Source organism: Rana temporaria, chromosome 3, assembly GCF_905171775.1.
Source record: "Rana temporaria chromosome 3, aRanTem1.1, whole genome shotgun sequence".
Classification (NCBI taxonomy): Eukaryota; Metazoa; Chordata; class Amphibia; order Anura; family Ranidae; genus Rana; species Rana temporaria.
Window position 1 is genome coordinate 396,686,578 of NC_053491.1, and position 17,806 is coordinate 396,704,383.

Sequence of the window (17,806 nt, forward strand, 5' to 3'; positions counted from 1 at the left end):
GTATATATTACTTCTTCTACTGCACGGGCTTCTCTCGCTTTGTTCATCCACTGGAGCCTCTCTTTCTGGCTGTACCTGCAAATAAACTGAATTCACAATAGAATGCTATATGATGGTGTGTCTTTTGTTTTACTTTTAAGACATGACTGTGTCCATAGCATTTCTTTTTTTTTTCATTCAAATTTAGTTTATTTTCAATAAAAGTAGATACAATCATATTAAAATAGAGGTATATATAACATTGACACATATATAAAGTCGACAAAGCATATTTCATATTATATATCCTCCTTCTATAATCCACTGTCTCAACATTCAACAAGCACATAGGCTTGATATTATGTTAAAAAGGATAAATAAAAAAAAAATAAAAAAAAAATGATCCAAGATAACGATTCATGGAAAAAAATATAAAATGATCCCACATACTAAGGAGTTCATAAACCCCCCTTACCCTCCAATACAGAACAGAATATAATGCATATTCCAAATTAAACTTACGAATCCACTAAAATGGTAGATGTCTAGAACATTCCCACCCCTCAGACACCCCTAATGGGATCAACCTGTGTCCAAGAAGTAGAGTCATCCAGTCAATCCTACCAACGTCTCTAAATCAAATTTGGATCATATTGGTGTCCGAAAACACGTTTACAAAACCCTCAACTAACTTATATTCCCGATAGGAAAGAGGGAATACTACAACCATGTATATAAAAATATATCCTTTCAAAGTAGAATAGATTAAGGATGTAGTAAACTAAGGACAACATCCTCATATATATTGATAAAAAAAAAACACAAAAAAAAAATAAATAAGAAAATATTTAAAAATAAGAGAAAAGAAAAATGAAAAGGAAGAAATATGATTAAAAGAAGGAAACAAGAAGAGTAAGAGAAATAAGCAGCCAGCCAGCCTGCCAATGATCGGTCTCAATTCGAAGTCGCATGAATAATCATAACATTCAAGGGTTATAAGATATCCCCATGTATTTCAACCAAGGTTCCCATATTTCATGAAAAAGAGTAGATTTATCTAACATTGAACAGATCCTCTTTTCCTGTTCCATAATCCATGTAACCTTTCTCTTCATGTATAAGATGGAAACAGTCGGTTTCTTCCATGCCGCCGCGATAGTGATTCTGGCCCGTCATAATGAATAGGACGAGCTGTCTGGTAACCTTGGAAATCTGAGGTAACATTCCATTAAGTAAAGCTATAGTAGAAGACTGATGTAAGCTACAGCCCGTGACACGTCTGATAATATTAAACACCTTATTCCAGTATCCCCGTATCCTGGGGCATTCCCACCATATATGTATCATAGATCCTAATCCCTGGCAATTTCTAAAGCATAGTGGTGAAGAAGATGGATACATTGAGAACAATTTAAGAGGAACTAGATACCATCTAGTATACATTTTTATATTAGCTTCTATAAGAAACATACTCATGAAGCCTTTAATGGACCTGCAATAATTATTATACCAGTCTGTTAAATCCCAACCAATCTGGAGTTCTTTCTCCCAAGCCAGCATATGAGGTAATTTTGTGTCATTCGTAGCAAGCGATTTATAAATAACTGAAATATTACCTTTTCTGACCAAAGCCTGGTCGCATTTACTTTCATAAGGCGTTTAAAGTCCAGAAATCAAACCACTATTCCATAAACTTTTTGCATGGTCACGTATTTGAGAAAATGTCATTTTTTCTGAGAGAGGAAGATCAAGATTATCTATAAAATGTTGTTCGGGAAGGGGACCCAAACGTGAAACAAAGCGTCCTATACGGTACAACCCCAAATCATGCCACCATTTGAAGGAATCAATGTTAATTTTAGAAATAAAAGATGGGTCTTGGAATATATTCGATAAAGGTCGGCCCTTAGAGATTATCGAAGGGTTGTTTTTAAGTGAATCCCATAAAACCAAAGCTTGAGATAAAGTCGGCGATAGAATAGAAGGCCTATTTTTGGTGGAACTCCATATTAAATTCTCTATCGTAAGAGACGGGGATGCCTGTTCTTCTATGTCAATCCAATCAGGTCGGTCATGTTCGAGATAAATTTCTGATAATTGCGCCAATCTCGCCGATTGATAATACCATAACAAATTTGGAACCCCCAGACCACCTTGTTCAGGTAAATTAAAAAGAGTACGGGATGGAAGGCGTGGACCCTTTTTGTTCCAAATAAATGTGGTAATCTTACCTTGAAAAGACTTCAAATGACTCTTTATTATCGGTATAGGTAATGATCGAAAAAGATACAAAAGTTTAGGAAGAAGAGTCATCTTGACAGAATTAATTCTGCCAATCCAGCCAATATTTTGAGTGCTCCAGTCATTTAAATCCTTCTCAAGTTTCCTAAACATAGGGGGATAATTTGCCAGATATAAATTCTGAATATTTGGGGTCAAGTTAACGCCTAGATATTTGATATAAGAAGTGTCCCACTTGAAATCATATTTGCCTTTCAATAGGGAAACTGTGGAATCCGAAAGCGATATATTGAGAGCCCTAGATTTGACTATATTCACAGCGAGACCCGAAACCGCAGAGAAGTCATCTAGAATAGAATACACTTCAGGGAGGGAGGTTTCAGGGGCAGATACAAAAAGCAAAAGGTCGTCCGCAAATAATGCACACTTATGTTCTTTTTTGGCACAGTGAACTCCCTTGACCTTTGAGTCATCACGAATAGCTATGGCCAGGGATTCAATAACAATCGCAAATATTAGGGGAGATAAAGGACATCCCTGCCTCGTGCCCCTATGGATTCCAATAGACTCCGAAAAAATACCCTGTAAACGTATCTTGGCCTCAGGAGAAGAGTAAAGTGAAGACATGACACCCAAAAATTTAGTGCCAAATCCCCAACGCCTCATTATCGTGAACATAAACGGCCAAGATACCGAATCAAAGGCTTTCTGAAGATCGATGGAAAGAAGCATACCCTTTTGATTACTTTCACCAGTCCATCCTGAGTTCAGTATAGAGATCAGATCAACAGCTCTCCTAATCTGATCTGGGCCTTGTCTTCCTGTAATAAAACCAACTTGATCTTTACCAATATACTGACCAATAAAAGAAGAGATCCTATTGGCCATTATCTTAGTAAGTATCTTGAGATCATTATTGATAAGAGAAATTGGCCTATAATTTTCTACACAACTATGATCTTTCTCCGGTTTAGGGATCACTGATATATAGGCCAAATTGAGTTGTTTATCCAAAGGATTACCCTCAGTAACATGGTTACAAAATCTTACCAGGTAAGGTGTCAAAATGTTAGAATAAGTCTTGTAATATGAACTTGAAAATCCATCCGGTCCTGGGGCTTTATCTAATTTTAAGTTTTTGATCACTGACAATATTTCCTCAGCTGATATGGGATTCTCCAGAATATCCCTATGCATTTCAGTCAATCTGGGAAGAGTCAAATCATCAAGAAATTCATCCATCTTTACCGATGTAGAATCATCATTATAAGCATAAAGATTGGAATAGAAGTCATGGAAGACCTCCATTATCCGCCTAGGATTTAGAGTGAATGACCCATCCTCCATTTTTATTTTAGGGAGTGTACTTGACTTAAATCTAGGTGATAATTTATGTGCCAGCATTGGACCTATTTTATCTTTAAATGTATAAAATTTAGCCCCGGTCCATTTCATATCCTCCCCCGATTTCGCTGTGCTAAGTGCTAAGTTTAAAGCGGATCTAGCAGCATCAAGTGTTTGAGTAGGGAAGTTTAAGGGGTCCGATTTATGTTTTTTGCATAAATCCAAATATGTCTTTTCCAATTCATTCAGTTCTAGTAGCTTTTGTTTTTTGAGTTTAGCTGCAATTTGTATTATTTTGCCCCTAACAGAAACCTTGTGGGCAGCCCACAGAGTTTCGGGGGATACATCATCTGTGTCATTAAAATCAAAATATTCCCGTATAGATTGTTCAATTTCCGTCACTAAGACAGGATTTTTTTAAATCGACCGATTAAGTGTCCAGTAAGACACTTTAGGAGACGTATCCTCTTTCCTTAATGACAGGAGAACCATTGCGTGGTCCGACCATGGAACATCTACTATAGTAGATTCAATGGCCGCCGGGACATGATGATTAGAAATCAATATATGATCTATACGAGAATACGAACGATGGGGGTTAGAAAAGTGAGTATAGTCTTTAACCTTAGGATTCAATTCCCTCCATATGTCAGTCAACCTAGATTGATGTAAAATACGAGCTACTTGTAAACTAGCCTTAGTCGGTCTGATGACTTTGTCGCCGTTTGGTTTAGATTTATCCAATCCAACGTCGAATGCTAAGTTAGAGTCCCCTCCCATGATAATGATACCCTCCATAAATGGACGGAGGATATCAAGCATCTGAGAAAAAAACCTCTTCTGACCTCTATTAGGTGCATAATATGATATGAATGTATATAGTTTGCCATCTAGGGTACCTTTTAACAAGATAAACCTACCTTCCGGGTCTCCGTATTCCTTGATCAAGTTAAAATGACAAAACTTGGAGAACAAAATGGCCACACCTTTAGTCTTATTTTCAGCTTTAGCTAAATAAAATACTGGAAAGTAGGCATGCAAAAAAGAGGGGTTGTACCGTCTAGGAAAATGGGTTTCCTGAAGGAAGACTATATCGACATGTAAAGATTTATAAACCTGAAGAGCCTTTCGTCTCTTAATAGGAGAATTTAACCCCTGAGTGTTGTGAGTTACAACACTAAGGGGTTTAGAAACATTACGTGATCCAGCCATGAGACTTGAAAGTATTCATAAGTAGGCATTTCAGTAAGAACCGTATCCAGAACCCCAGAAAAATTCTCATTGGCAGGCAGGCCGATGAAAATAAGAAAATGAGAGGAAAAGAGAAGAAACAGAGAGAGAAGATAAAAAACAAAAAGCAAAAACAGTACGATAAAATATAACCTAGCGTAAGGTCATTCCATGACCCAGAATGAAGGAAGAGAACGATTCTTCTTCCTCCATTCAAACAATTTTTTTTTTGAATAGTCCCTAAAAGGGACTATGTTCTTACCCATTGGGTCGACAAGTGTCGTACCAAGAGGTAAGTCGAGGTCCAAAACCTCACAGTCGTCAGTTGGCGACAAATAAAATATTGTAAATAAGACATTTTCAGCAATAAGATAATCGAATCATAAAATATAGAAATTATGACAACCTATTAGAAATAAAATCCCCGAAGTTACTAAAAAAAAAAAAAAAAAAAGGGGAGGGATATATTATATGTATCAAATAATACAAAAAAAAAAGTCAATCCCATTCAAATAACAGATCAAATATATCAATTGTAAAAAAAAAAAAAAAAAGTTAGATACTTCAGGGATAAATCAAATCAAACTTCAGGTAGCAGAGTCACTTCCAACTTTTCTGTACTTGACTTTGTTCCAAGGATTTAGATTTGGACTAGTAGGCGTGTTCCTTTTGGCAGATGGTTGTTGAGATGGAGTAGTGTCCATATCAGGTCCGAGTGAGATAATTTTCAGATCCAGTAAAAGTTTTTCCCCATCTTGGAAATTATGCACAACATGGGCCCATATTCTCAGTGAAGTTACGATGGAGTATCTCAGGATACTCCATCGTAACTCCCTTTTTTGGCCAGTGTATCTATGCGACTGATTCTTAGAATCATTTTCGCATAGATACACTTAAGATCCGCCATCTGTAAGTCACTTACACTGGCGGATCTTAAATGTAATGACGCCGGCCGCCGCTAGATGGCATTTACGTGAAGGACTCATTTGCGTATGCAAATGATCCTTCTACGCCGATTCCCGAACGAGTTCGCGCCGCGTAACCGTCGCTAACGTCGTTTGCGTAAGCGGAAATTTAGTCCTGCTATATGAGGATTAAATTTCCGCCAGTCCCACGTAGGCCATGTTACGGATGGCGTCGGGTCCGCGTCGTGTTTTTTCGTCGGGTACGTCGTTTCCGTAAGTCTTTCTTGAATACGACTTTACGTCAATGACGCACACGTCGGCGTCATTGACGTTTTCCGCCGAGAACTGGAGAATGCGCACTGGGCTTTTTGAAGCCCGGCGCATGCGCAGTTCATTAGAATCGGGGGCGCGCTTAATTTGAATACAAGCCGCCCCCTTGGAGATCCGCCAGGCTACGCCGGGGCATTTACACTCCGCCGTCCCAACTTACGGAGCAAGTGTTTGGGGAATACAACACTTGCTCCTGTAAGTTGGGACAGCGGAGTGTAAGTGCCTTAAGCGCAGCCCGCGGATTTTTAGAGAGAATATGGGCCATGGTGTCTGCCATTATAGTTGAATTTCAAGGCGAATGGAAAGGCCCATTTATATTTAATGTCATTGTTCACGAGGGCAGATAACAAAGGTTTCATCGCTCTCCTCCTCTGAATGGTGTAAGGTGAAATGTCGGAAAATATTTGTATTTTAGCACCTTGGTATAGAAGATTCTCTTGTTGTCTAGACTTTTTCATAATGTCCTCTTTAGTGGAGTAATAATGAGGCTTGACCACCACATCTCTGGGTAAACCATCTTTTCTTAGTGGGCCCAATGATCTATGAGCCCTATCTAGTTCCATTTTGGGAATGGTTATAGATGGGATTAGAATTTTTATAATGTCCTGTATTGCTGAGTGTACGTCTAATGGATTCAGGAAGACCCCTGACCCTAAAGTTCTCTCCTCGATCGGTTTTCCAAATCATCTATTCTACCCTGAGCAGCCTCCAGTTGGTCTTGCATGAATTGTAGATGGTCAGTATGTTGGTCAATTCTTGAAGCATTAATATCCAGCTTACGTTCTATAGATTCGAATCTGTCGCCAAGACATTGAAAGTCAGCCTTAATGTCTTTAGTGATTCTCTCAGCAGTTTGAGTCAAACCCCTGTCCAACATTTCAGAAATTCTGTTATACAGATCAGCAACATTGAAGGGAACATCATGAGCATGTTCAGTGTTTGCACCCATATTCACAGGGTTTTGAGAGGGAGTCACAATAGGAGTCGAATGATCAGCCATTGTAGGTATTATTCCTACCCGAACTACAGAGGAATATAGAGCAGTATGTGGAGCAGAGTCCAATGAAAGAGGTGAAGGGGTGGATAGTAAATGAGATGAGATTAGGTCGCCAGACAAAGAATCCCCAGCTAGTGCCAGTGTGCTCTCATGAGAAGGAGTGTCCATACCATAAGAGGGCTTATCGATGACCGTAATCTTACTTTTTTTGCCTTGTTTCCCCTTCATGTATCCAGAAGTGCAAAAAAGTTTTCACTTCTACAGGTATTAAGTTATTATTTACTGTAGAATCAGCAGCTCATCAGTATTCCAATATCAATCATCAATCAGGGTGTATCAATTAAATGGTCAATCCAAACACATGTTATAGTATTCAAGCGCAGTTAAGAAAAAATAAGAAGTGCAGCTGTAGGTGAATTCCACATATTATACAGTATGTATGTGTCATACTTGTGAATAGAAAAATAAAAAAATAAAAAAACGTACCTGTCGTCGACAACCATCAGACGGTGGTTCGGAGGACCTCTAAGTCGCCATCACATAAACAGTCGTCTAATGGCTTGCTGGTGTGTATATTTCCAAAAAATAAAAAAAGTATCATATAACACCAGAGCAAATTAGTAGAAAAGGTGCTGCAGACTGAAGATATAAGGGGCGATAATACGGGTATTGTCAGTTTCCGTATCCCGAGTACTGTTTCCAGACAATTTATATAAATTGATAAGCAGTTCATAAAACAATACTTCAGCTAGTTGAAGCAGCTTAAGGCAATAGAATCAACAAAACGGCACCGTTTGTAACCGAATCCTGACTACTGTGGATATTCAGTGTTAGCACTCAGGAGATTAGGTCTAAAATAAATACCACAGATTATAAAAGCAACTAGAAAAGCAGTATATAATCTCTATGTCCTTTACAGGAGTGAGGTAATATAGAAACTGCAGATTCCAGGATGTGTTTGGGATCCTGAGGAGAAGGCCTATTGTGACACTGTCAGGCCTTTGTAGATTTTCAGTCACTCAAACAGCCATCTACACACCCCTCTCTGAACGTTATTCTCCAGAGGATGATTCAATGGGGAAAAAAGGCCAATTCCAGCAGTATATGCCACAGTATATGATTCCTATGGTAATAAACCTGCAGGCCACAAGATGGCGGTGTCACCTCTGCAGTTGTATTACATACTGCGTCAGAGGGTCTCCGGCAATGAGGACGGGCGCCTCTTCCAATCTCCGGTTGGATGTTTGTTCTGTGTACCCTCAGCAGAGCGGTGTGTCGCAGGCGGGAGTGAGTCAGCGATCGATTCGTCCGCCATCCTACTCGATCGCGGTGTCTTCCGCGGCCTCTTAGGCCTCAAGATGGCGTCGGAGTCCTAGTGCGGGAGTAGGCCTCGATTCACACCGCAATGAAGGTAGACACCCCGAACACCCAAAAAGGGTACGGAGCCGTACAGGGAGAGTCCCGGGCACAGGATGAGGGATTTGGGGCACTGTAACGACAGAACAGGAATCAGATGGCTGCCGATTCTATTAGGTCAGACGGAGCTCATCTTAAGAACGTCCTGCGCCATCCTCGTCCAGCCACGCCCCCGTGTCCATAGCATTTCAAGCAACTTCTGTGAAGATATAGGAAGGACCACTAAGACATACATTAGTCTTGTGGACACCTGACCATTACAACTTTAACAGCCAACTGAACATCCCATTTCAACACCATAGGCATCAATATTAAGCTGCCCCCTTCGTCTGGGAATTTGGAGTATGACTGAGGGATTTTGTGCCCAGTATTCAGTAGGGCCGAGGACAGGGCTCTATGCAGGGGATGTGCTTTATTTTATGTACTTGTTAACAAATCGGTGTGACTGAGACACCTGAATTCTTTATATACAGTATCTCACAAAAAATAGAGTTACGTATCGGTAACGTCTTTTCCAGTAGTCTTTCAGGACAGCCCACAATTGAGAGATACTCCTCCTCTTCCTCTAGGAAACACTGCGCCAGCCCATAAATTTCTCACTCCCCCTGCCAGACCTCAGTTTTTATACGAGCACCTCCGGTCAGCTGGGGAGACACAAGAACATGTTAATAACATACTATTACATATCAACATCATGTCCTGGTCTTGAAATCAGACTTCCTCTATTCGGGTGGGTACCCAGGGCTGTCCTGAAAGACTACTGGAAAAGACGTTACCGGTACGTAACTCTATTTTTCCCCTCCCGTCTTTCAGGACAGCCCACAATTGAGAGGATAATCGAGAACTTACCAACTAGGGTGGGACTATGGCTTGCAAAACCTTTCGCCCAAAGGCTTGCTCAACTGCAGAAACCAGGTCCACCCTGTAGTGTTTAACAAAGGTGGTGTAGCTGGACCATGTTGCTGCTTTGCAAATCTGTTCCGGCGTTGCTCCAGCTCTTTCTGCCTGAGAGGTTGCCAACGCTCGAGTGGAGTGTGCTTTTATTCCTGTAGGGATTTCCCTACCAGCCAAAGTGTAAGCTTGCCCAATGCTTAGTCTTAGCCACCTGGCAATAGTGCGCCTGGATGCTTTGCATCCCTTCCTGGTTCCAGAAAATAAAACAAATAGTGAGTCTGACCTTCTAAACGGTCTAGTCACCTCTAAGTAATGTAGGATACTTCTCCTAACATCTAACGTACTGAAACGTCGTTCCCTTTCCCCCGAAGGGTTGGAACAAAAAGAGGGTAAAACTATATCTTGACTCCTGTGAAACTTTGAAAACGACCCGATCCGGGAAAATAACACAAAAAGGGGGTCTGATCGATAGAGCTTCTAGCTCGCTGACCCTCCTAGCAGTGGTCACTGCAACCAAAAAAACTGTTTTTAAGGTTAAATCCCTTAGAGAACAATTATCTAAGGGTTCAAAGGGAGTACCCGTTAAGGTACGCAACACCAGAGACAGGTCCCAACTGGGGAAGGGTGGACCTTGAGCTGGTCTCTGTCTGGTTAGTGCTCTAAAGAACCTGACTACCCAGGGACTGGTGGCCAGAGGTTTTTCTAAATACACCGTAAGTGCCGAAACCTGCCCTTTAAGGGTGCTAACTGAAAGACCCTTATCTGCCCCACACTGAAGAAATTCTAAGACAGCCGTGGGGCTCTGTACAGAACAGGGGCAATTTACACACCATTCGTTGAAACGAAGCCAAACCTTCTTGTAAATTTTGCGGGTCTCCTTCTTTCTACTATTAAGGAGGGTGGCAATTAAACCTTCGGAAAATCCCTTGGATCTTAGTATGGCTTCCTCAGTAGCCACGCCGCTAGCCTCCACCTGTGAACTTGTGGGCATAGGACTGGGCCCTGTGATAGAAGATCTTCTCGTTGAGGTAGAAATAAGGGTGGTTCTGCCGCTAACTGCTTGAGGACTGAGAACCATGCCCTCTTGGGCCAGTAAGGAGCTACCAGGACTAGAGAGGTGTGCTCTGATTGGAATTTTCTCAGAACTGCTGGCAGAAGTACCGGAGGTGGGAATGCATAGCATCTTCCGAACTTCCAGCTTTGGGACAGGGCATCCACCCCCCTTGCTCCTTCTCCTTTGTTCAGGGAGAAGAAACAGGGGGTCTTCGCATTTTCTCTTGAGGCGAAGAGGTCCACCTCCAGAGTTCCCCATCTCTTGTTCAGGAGATGAAAGACCTCCTGGTTGAGGGTCCACTCGCCCTCCCTCAGCTGCCTTCGACTGAGGAAGTCTGCTGTCACGTTTCTTTCTCCCCTCAGAAAGACCGCCGAAAGGGAGAGGGTGTGGATCTCGGCCCAGCCCAGAATCTCTGCTGTCAGGACCGACAAACTTTCGCTTCTCGTGCCTCCCTGCTTGTTTAAGTAGGCTACGGCCGATGAATTGTCCGATCTCACCTGAATGTGGTGCCCCTGGAGTTCTTCCTGAAAGAACCTGAGGGCTAGGCCCACTGCCCTCAGCTCCTTCCAATTGGAAGATCTTTTTAGATCCTGGAGACCCCAGGTACCCTGCGCTGGAAGGGATCCCAGGTGTGCTCCCCAGCCCTTGCCGCTCGCGTCTGTGGTAACCACCCGAGACACCGGGATAATCCACAGACGTCCTTGGGTTACGTTGGTGGCCTTTCTCCACCACCAGAGGGATCTTTTTACCTGAAGTGGTACTTGAATCAAGGAGTCTAGGGCTTCTAGGCTGTGATCCCAGACCCTTAGCAGGAAGGCCTGCAGCGGGCGAAAGTGAATACCTGCCCACTGCACGGCTGGGAGGGCAGATGTCAACAGACCTAGCGTTGACATCAGGGACCTTAGTGACACCTGTTGATTGTTTTGGAGGGAAGCCACTGCTCTGTCCAACTTCTTGACTTTCTCTACCGGGAGGAACACTCTTGAGAGAGTGGAATCCAGCAGGTACCCCAGGTAAGTGATCCGTTGTGATGGATTTAAACTGGACTTTTGTAGGTTCAGTAACCACCCTAGGTCCGTTAGAACCTTCTTGGTCACTTCCAGGTCCCTGGATAGCTGCTCTGGTGAGGCTGCGAAAAGAAGCAGGTCGTCCAGATAGGCTATGATGGATACTCCCTGAAGTCGCAGAAACGCTATGGGTTCTGCCAGGATCTTGGTAAAAATCCGGGGCGATGAGGATAGCCCGAATGGCAGAGCCTGGAACTGGAGGTGTACAATCGTTCCCTCTAGGTCCACGGCCAATCGCAGATATTTCTGAGAACTCTCTGCGATCGGAGCGTGCAAGTATGCGTCTCTGAGGTCCAGAGATACCATGAAACAATTGAGGGGAAGGAGGGCTCTGACTGTGTAAATCGATTCCATGCGGAACTTCCTGTATGAAATGGATCTGTTCAGAGGTTTTAGGTTTAGGATTAACCTGTATTTCCCTGAGGGGCTTCTTTACCACAAAGATATGTGAATAAAATCGTACAAAGAAAATATTGCGCTTATTTTGAAAATTATTGTGTGAAGCTGCGATCAAAAAGTGTTCTACTACACAAAAACAGATTAAAAGGAAAAAAGATCGCGCTAAAAATAATAATGACAGTAAATGGTGAACAAAGTTCAAACAAATCAATGTGAATAGTCCCGCCACACAGGCAATTTGGTGAATTAATCTCCCAGGTGCACAAACGAAATCCACAAGAAGAGTGCTTTAAAGGAAAGATCCTCCACCAAGATTAAGAAGGGCCTCTTACCGGATGGAATTGATCTCCAGGTTATAAGAGATCTCACACAGCATGATAAGAGGTACTAGGATAATCACATAGGCAGCCACAGCATAGGAATCCTTATCACAGCAAGTCCTCATTAAGCCAGAAACTCCCCAATAGATCATCCAGATGTATGCAAGAAAACAAAGGCTCACATAGTGTAAAATCCTTATGTTTTAATTGAAGAGAGTAGATGCAAATACACTTACATTTAGTAGTTAAAAACGTGCACATAAAAGCCGGCCAGCTTTGGAATCACAGCCCATATCGGGTGCAAGGTACGCGGTGACGTCAGCACGCCGCCTCCCAACGTTTCGTCGCAAAACTGGACTTGATCACGGGATGAGATTCCAAAGCTGGCCGGCTTTTATGTGCACGTTTTTAACTACTAAATGTAAGTGTATTTGCATCTACTCTCTTCAATTAAAACATAAGGATTTTACACTATGATTTTATGATTTTACACAGGATGATCTATCGGGGAGTTTCTGGCTTAATGAGGACTTGCTGTGATAAGGATTCCTATGCTGTGGCTGCCTATGTGATTATCCTAGTACCTCTTATCATGCTGTGTGAGATCTCTTATAACCTGGAGATCAATTCCATCCGGTAAGAGGCCCTTCTTAATCTTGGTGGAGGATCTTTCCTTTAAAGCACTCTTCTTGTGGATTTCGTTTGTGCACCTGGGAGATTAATTCACCAAATTGCCTGTGTGGCGGGACTATTCACATTGATTTGTTTGAACTTTGTTCACCATTTACTGTCATTATTATTTTTAGCGCGATCTTTTTTCCTTTTAATGTGAATAAAATCCCCTTCCTTCCTCTGCCCTTGGAACTCTGAGGATGACACTCTGATCCTCTAGCTCCCTTAGAGCTCCCAACAAGGCTTCGGATTTCTCCCTGTCCCTGGGTAGATGGGTGACTAGGTATCTCTGGGGGGGAGGCGATGAAAATTCCAGTCGGTATCCCCCTCTTATGACCGCCAGGACAAACTGGTTTGGGGAAATTGATTCCCATTGTGGGAGAAAGGTCCCCAGTCTTCCTCCCACCCTGACTAGCGAGTCATGGGTTCTTAGGGGGCTGGACAGGAGGGTGAAAAATCGCTCCACCTCTGCCTCTGCCCCTGGGGGTCCAAACCCTCTTTTGGCCTGCCGGTTTGGCCCCTTTTTGTTTTTGCGGACGAAACCCCCTTCCCGCCTGTACTGTGGCTTTCTTTTTAGGAGGAAAGGCCTTCTTTTTGTCCGCCGTGCGGTCTAGTACTGCTTCAAGGCCTGGGCCAAAAAGCAGGTCACCTGTGAAGGGAATACCACACAACTTGGATTTAGAGGCGCTGTCGCCAGTCCAAGTCTTGAGCCAGAGGGCGCTTCTGGCCGAGTTAGCCAGAGCAGCAGATCTGGCTGACATGCGGACTGACTCCGCTGAGGCATCCGCTATATAAGCGACTCCTTGCAGGATAGTAGGGAAGAAAGCTAAAATAGTTTCCTTATCCGTACCAGCTTCAATGTGCTCCTGAATCTTAGAGAGCCAATGCTCTAGATTGCGGGCCATTACCGTGACGGCAAGTTCTGGTTTAAGATTCCCTATAGTAGAGTCCCAACATTTCTTTAATAGGGAATCCATTCTTTTGTCCATAACATCGGACAAAACCCCCATGTCCTCAAACGCTAAATCCGTGTTCCTGGACACTTGGGAGAAGGCGGCGTCTAATTTGGGGCTTTTGTTCCAAACAGACGAAGGATCCTCTGAGAAGGGGAATCTCCTCTTTAGGGATCTGGAAAAAAAGGGTTTCCTTTCAGGATCCTGCCACTCCTTCTTAATGGTCTCTACCAGTATATCATGTACTGGGAAGACCTTTTTCTCTTGCTCCTCCAGACCTCTGTACATTCGATCATGGAGGGTAAGAGGCTTTTTGTCTGTTTAGATACCAAGGGTTGTGTAAACTGCCCCTAAGAGGTCCTCTACCTCATCCAGCGACAATTTGTACCTAGAGGGCTTCCTGGACTCCCCGTCCTGGTCCTCTCCATCTGACCCCTCTTGAGAATCAGAGGTGGCACTATCCGGAAGAACCGGTTCCTCTTGGGAAGGGCCTGCGGAAACATCTGCCATAGCTGCTGCAATGGGTATGACAGGAGCAGGACCCTGAGCCTGTGGCTGGGTTGTAACCTGGGTGGGGACAGCCAGGGGCTGTAACCTCTCAAACAGAGATTTGAATGAGGAGAAAGTGGATGACAGCTCTTTAACAGAGGCTGCAAGTCCTGACTCCTGTTCTAATTCATTTTCCCTGACTAAGGATTGAATGCAATCCCTACACAGGACCTTAGTCCATGATTCTGGAAGGATATCCCTACAGGAGGCACACTTCCTCTTTGAGCTATGCCTTCCACCACCCGTTTTTTCAATGGCCTTCTGAAACACAGAAAAGGACAGAAAACAACAGTTTTAAAAAATTATAAATTTGGTTACCACCCTGGGAGTGCACCTAGCCCTCTATAAACCCTGGGACTAAGGACTCCCCCTCCCCTGGCCACCCAGGGGGCTTGCCTCCCCATGCATTGAACCCTACATGGAGAGGCAAACCTAAGCTAGAGATCGCCCCTCCCCAGGGTACTCTTACCTTAGGCTCGCTGGAGGTAGCGTCAGTTGTCAGGGCTGGCTCTGGAGATGCTGCCGACATGACCGCAGGTGGCTGCTTGCTGAGAGCTTCTCTTCGCCTGTGCGAGATCCGACTCCCTCCAGCGTCCGCCCGGACCTCCTATCAGCACCGCGACCCGGAACCGTAAGTCGCGGTTCAAAGGGGAGACATCCGCTCTACGCCGGAAATGACGTCACCCGCCGTCCAGCCCGCTCGGTTCAAAAAAAAATTCTGCGGCCTGTAGTACAGGGCGAGCCCTGATGTCTCCCTCGCTACGCCCCGCTGGACGAGATAGGGGTCCCCCGCAGCCAGCAGCCGCGCTCGGCGTGGATGGGGTGGCAAATGGTGGGCCTGCACCGCACCAGGATTCACCTGGAAGCCTCTGCTTCCTTTAAGGTAAAGAATGGCCTCAGTCCTCTGGCTGAATTGGCCTAGGTTCCCATGCACAGTGTCTCCCCACCGGAGGAAACACCAATACTGAGGTCTGGCAGGGGGAGTGAGAAATTTATGGGCTGGCGCAGTGTTTCCTAGAGGAAGAGGAGGAGTATCTCTCAATTGTGGGCTGTCCTGAAAGACGGGAGGGGAAAGTGAGTACACCCCTCACATTTTTGTAAATATTTTATTATATCTTTTCATGTGACAACACTGAAGAAATTACACTTTGCTACAATATAATGTAGTGAGTGTACAGCTTGAAAAAACATGTAAATTTGCTGTCCCCCTCAAAATAACAAACACAGCCATTAATGTCTAAACCACTGGCAACAAGAATGAGTGCACCCCTAAGTGAAAATGTCCAAATTGTGCCCAAAGTATCAATATTTTGTGTGACCGCCATTATTTTCCAGCACTGCCTTAACCCTCCTGGGCTGGGAACGCAGCGTGAACCAGGAAGTGCCAGTAAATGGCTTTCCTCCGTTTGCGCTGACAGGGAGAACTGATCAATGGGGTCTGTGATGATAATCATCACATTGATTATCAGCACAGCCCCATCAAATGTGCCACCAACAGTGCCCATCAGCTGCCAGTCAGTGCCCGTCACCGCCGAGCACGTGCTGCGCGTTGTGACTGGCCGGGCAATCTTCTGAGACCTGTGACGTGTCCCAGAAGATTGCATGGAGCGATGGGGGAGAGGTGAAATTCCTTCTGGCGCTGTGGAGCCCTGGGAGAAAGCGAGAGCTGGGTGCCTCTAAAAACAGGGAATCTGCTCCTCCCCCCAAAAAATGGACATGCCAAATGTGAATCGTCAGGTAGTCACCTTTCCTTAAAGTGGAAGTTCAATTTTTGAGTGGAACTCCGCTTAAAGTATATTTAATACTGATTTATATTAACAATAAGCTTTTTCTGAGTTGTGAATCTAATCAAACAGCATAATACTGTATATCCCCCACCAAAGTGTTTAGCAATAGGACATGGAGGAGGAGGAGGAGGAGGAGGAGGAGGAGGACATGGAGGACGACGACGACATGGAGGACGACGACGACATGGAGGACGACGACGACATGGAGGACGACGACGACATGGAGGACGACGACGAGGACGAGGGGGACGAGGACGGAGTGGCCACTTTGTATACACCCATCATGTGTGACTCTATAGTTATGTGGGCTGCACAGATAAAAAATAAAAGAAAGGAGGAAATAAAATGTTTGAAAGGGAACTGAAATATGAGCATGCTGTGTAGAAGACAACGAATGGACTCTACACAATCCCAACCTGCAGTAGGGAAAACAGAGGAGTTGGAAGGGACAGCGGATGGCAGGATCACCCAGGTATTTTCACTTTACACAAAACAAATGCTTTTGCGGCTTTGTGATTATGAACACTCTGTTATATAGTACATAATGAGAATTTTTCATAGTCTGGGTTTAATGACCCTCCAAAGCACAAAAACACAAGTTATATGTGCGCTGGTATGTGCTTCAGTGCATTGCAATCTACTTTCCATCCTGCATTCTCCAACAAAGGTGAACTCTAGCCTTACCTTTAAGTCTGGCACATGCTACTCATGTTTTTTGTTCAACCTAGCGGGCTGAACGAATAAACACTGACAGCTCAGGATTTGCCCGCTGTTAGTACAGCGATCTCCCCTGCTGTGCTATTGTATTCTGACAGAGGGGACAGCCCCCCACCAGAACACTCCAGTCAGCGCTCTCAGCCATGGGCTTTATCCCTTAACTTTATCCACACAATATAAACAAACAAAAAATAAAAATACAATTACCAAACTTCCCCCTGCAGACCTACTTTTCCAACAGCTCAATGACAGCCACTACCAGAAAGTGAGACCCGGCTTACCCTGCACCATATGCCAGAATGCCAACCAGAAGTAATTTTACCCTTTATACCATAAGGTCATATACTTCCATCATGATGAAATTGTTTTAAACAGTAGATCTACTATTTTTCACCTTCCTTTAAAGTGGAGGATAAGACTAATACTAACTATTCTTTAAAATGTTCCTCCACCCTCTTCCTACCCATCCTGCATACTCTGGTCCGGTCACGTGATCCAGAAGGTCTGGTTCCCCTGTGTCCGAGAGCGGCTGGGCCTTATGGCTTCAGGAATTCACAGCCGCTGTTGAGCGATCTCTTACACAGCTGAGTTAGAGCTGCTGTATCACATGACCAGGCTGGTCTTATGGTACCCAATATGATAAAAATAAGATTACGTAAAAATAAATAAAAAGAATGTAAATATTAAGGATATACCTAAGCACTTAAAAACTCTTCCAAAAAAAAAAATCTCTCTCCTGCCCCCACATAAACACACCTAAAAACAGGCGCCATAGGGTTTCTGTGCATGAAAATTATCTGATAAAAATAAGATTAAGTAAAACAAAAAACAAACAACACTACAACCCCCCCCCCCCCAATCATTGTCACCTCATGCTTTACTACCCACACATAGCATCCATGTTGGATTCCATAACCTTACTGGCTACAAACTTATTCTAGATATGTTAAAG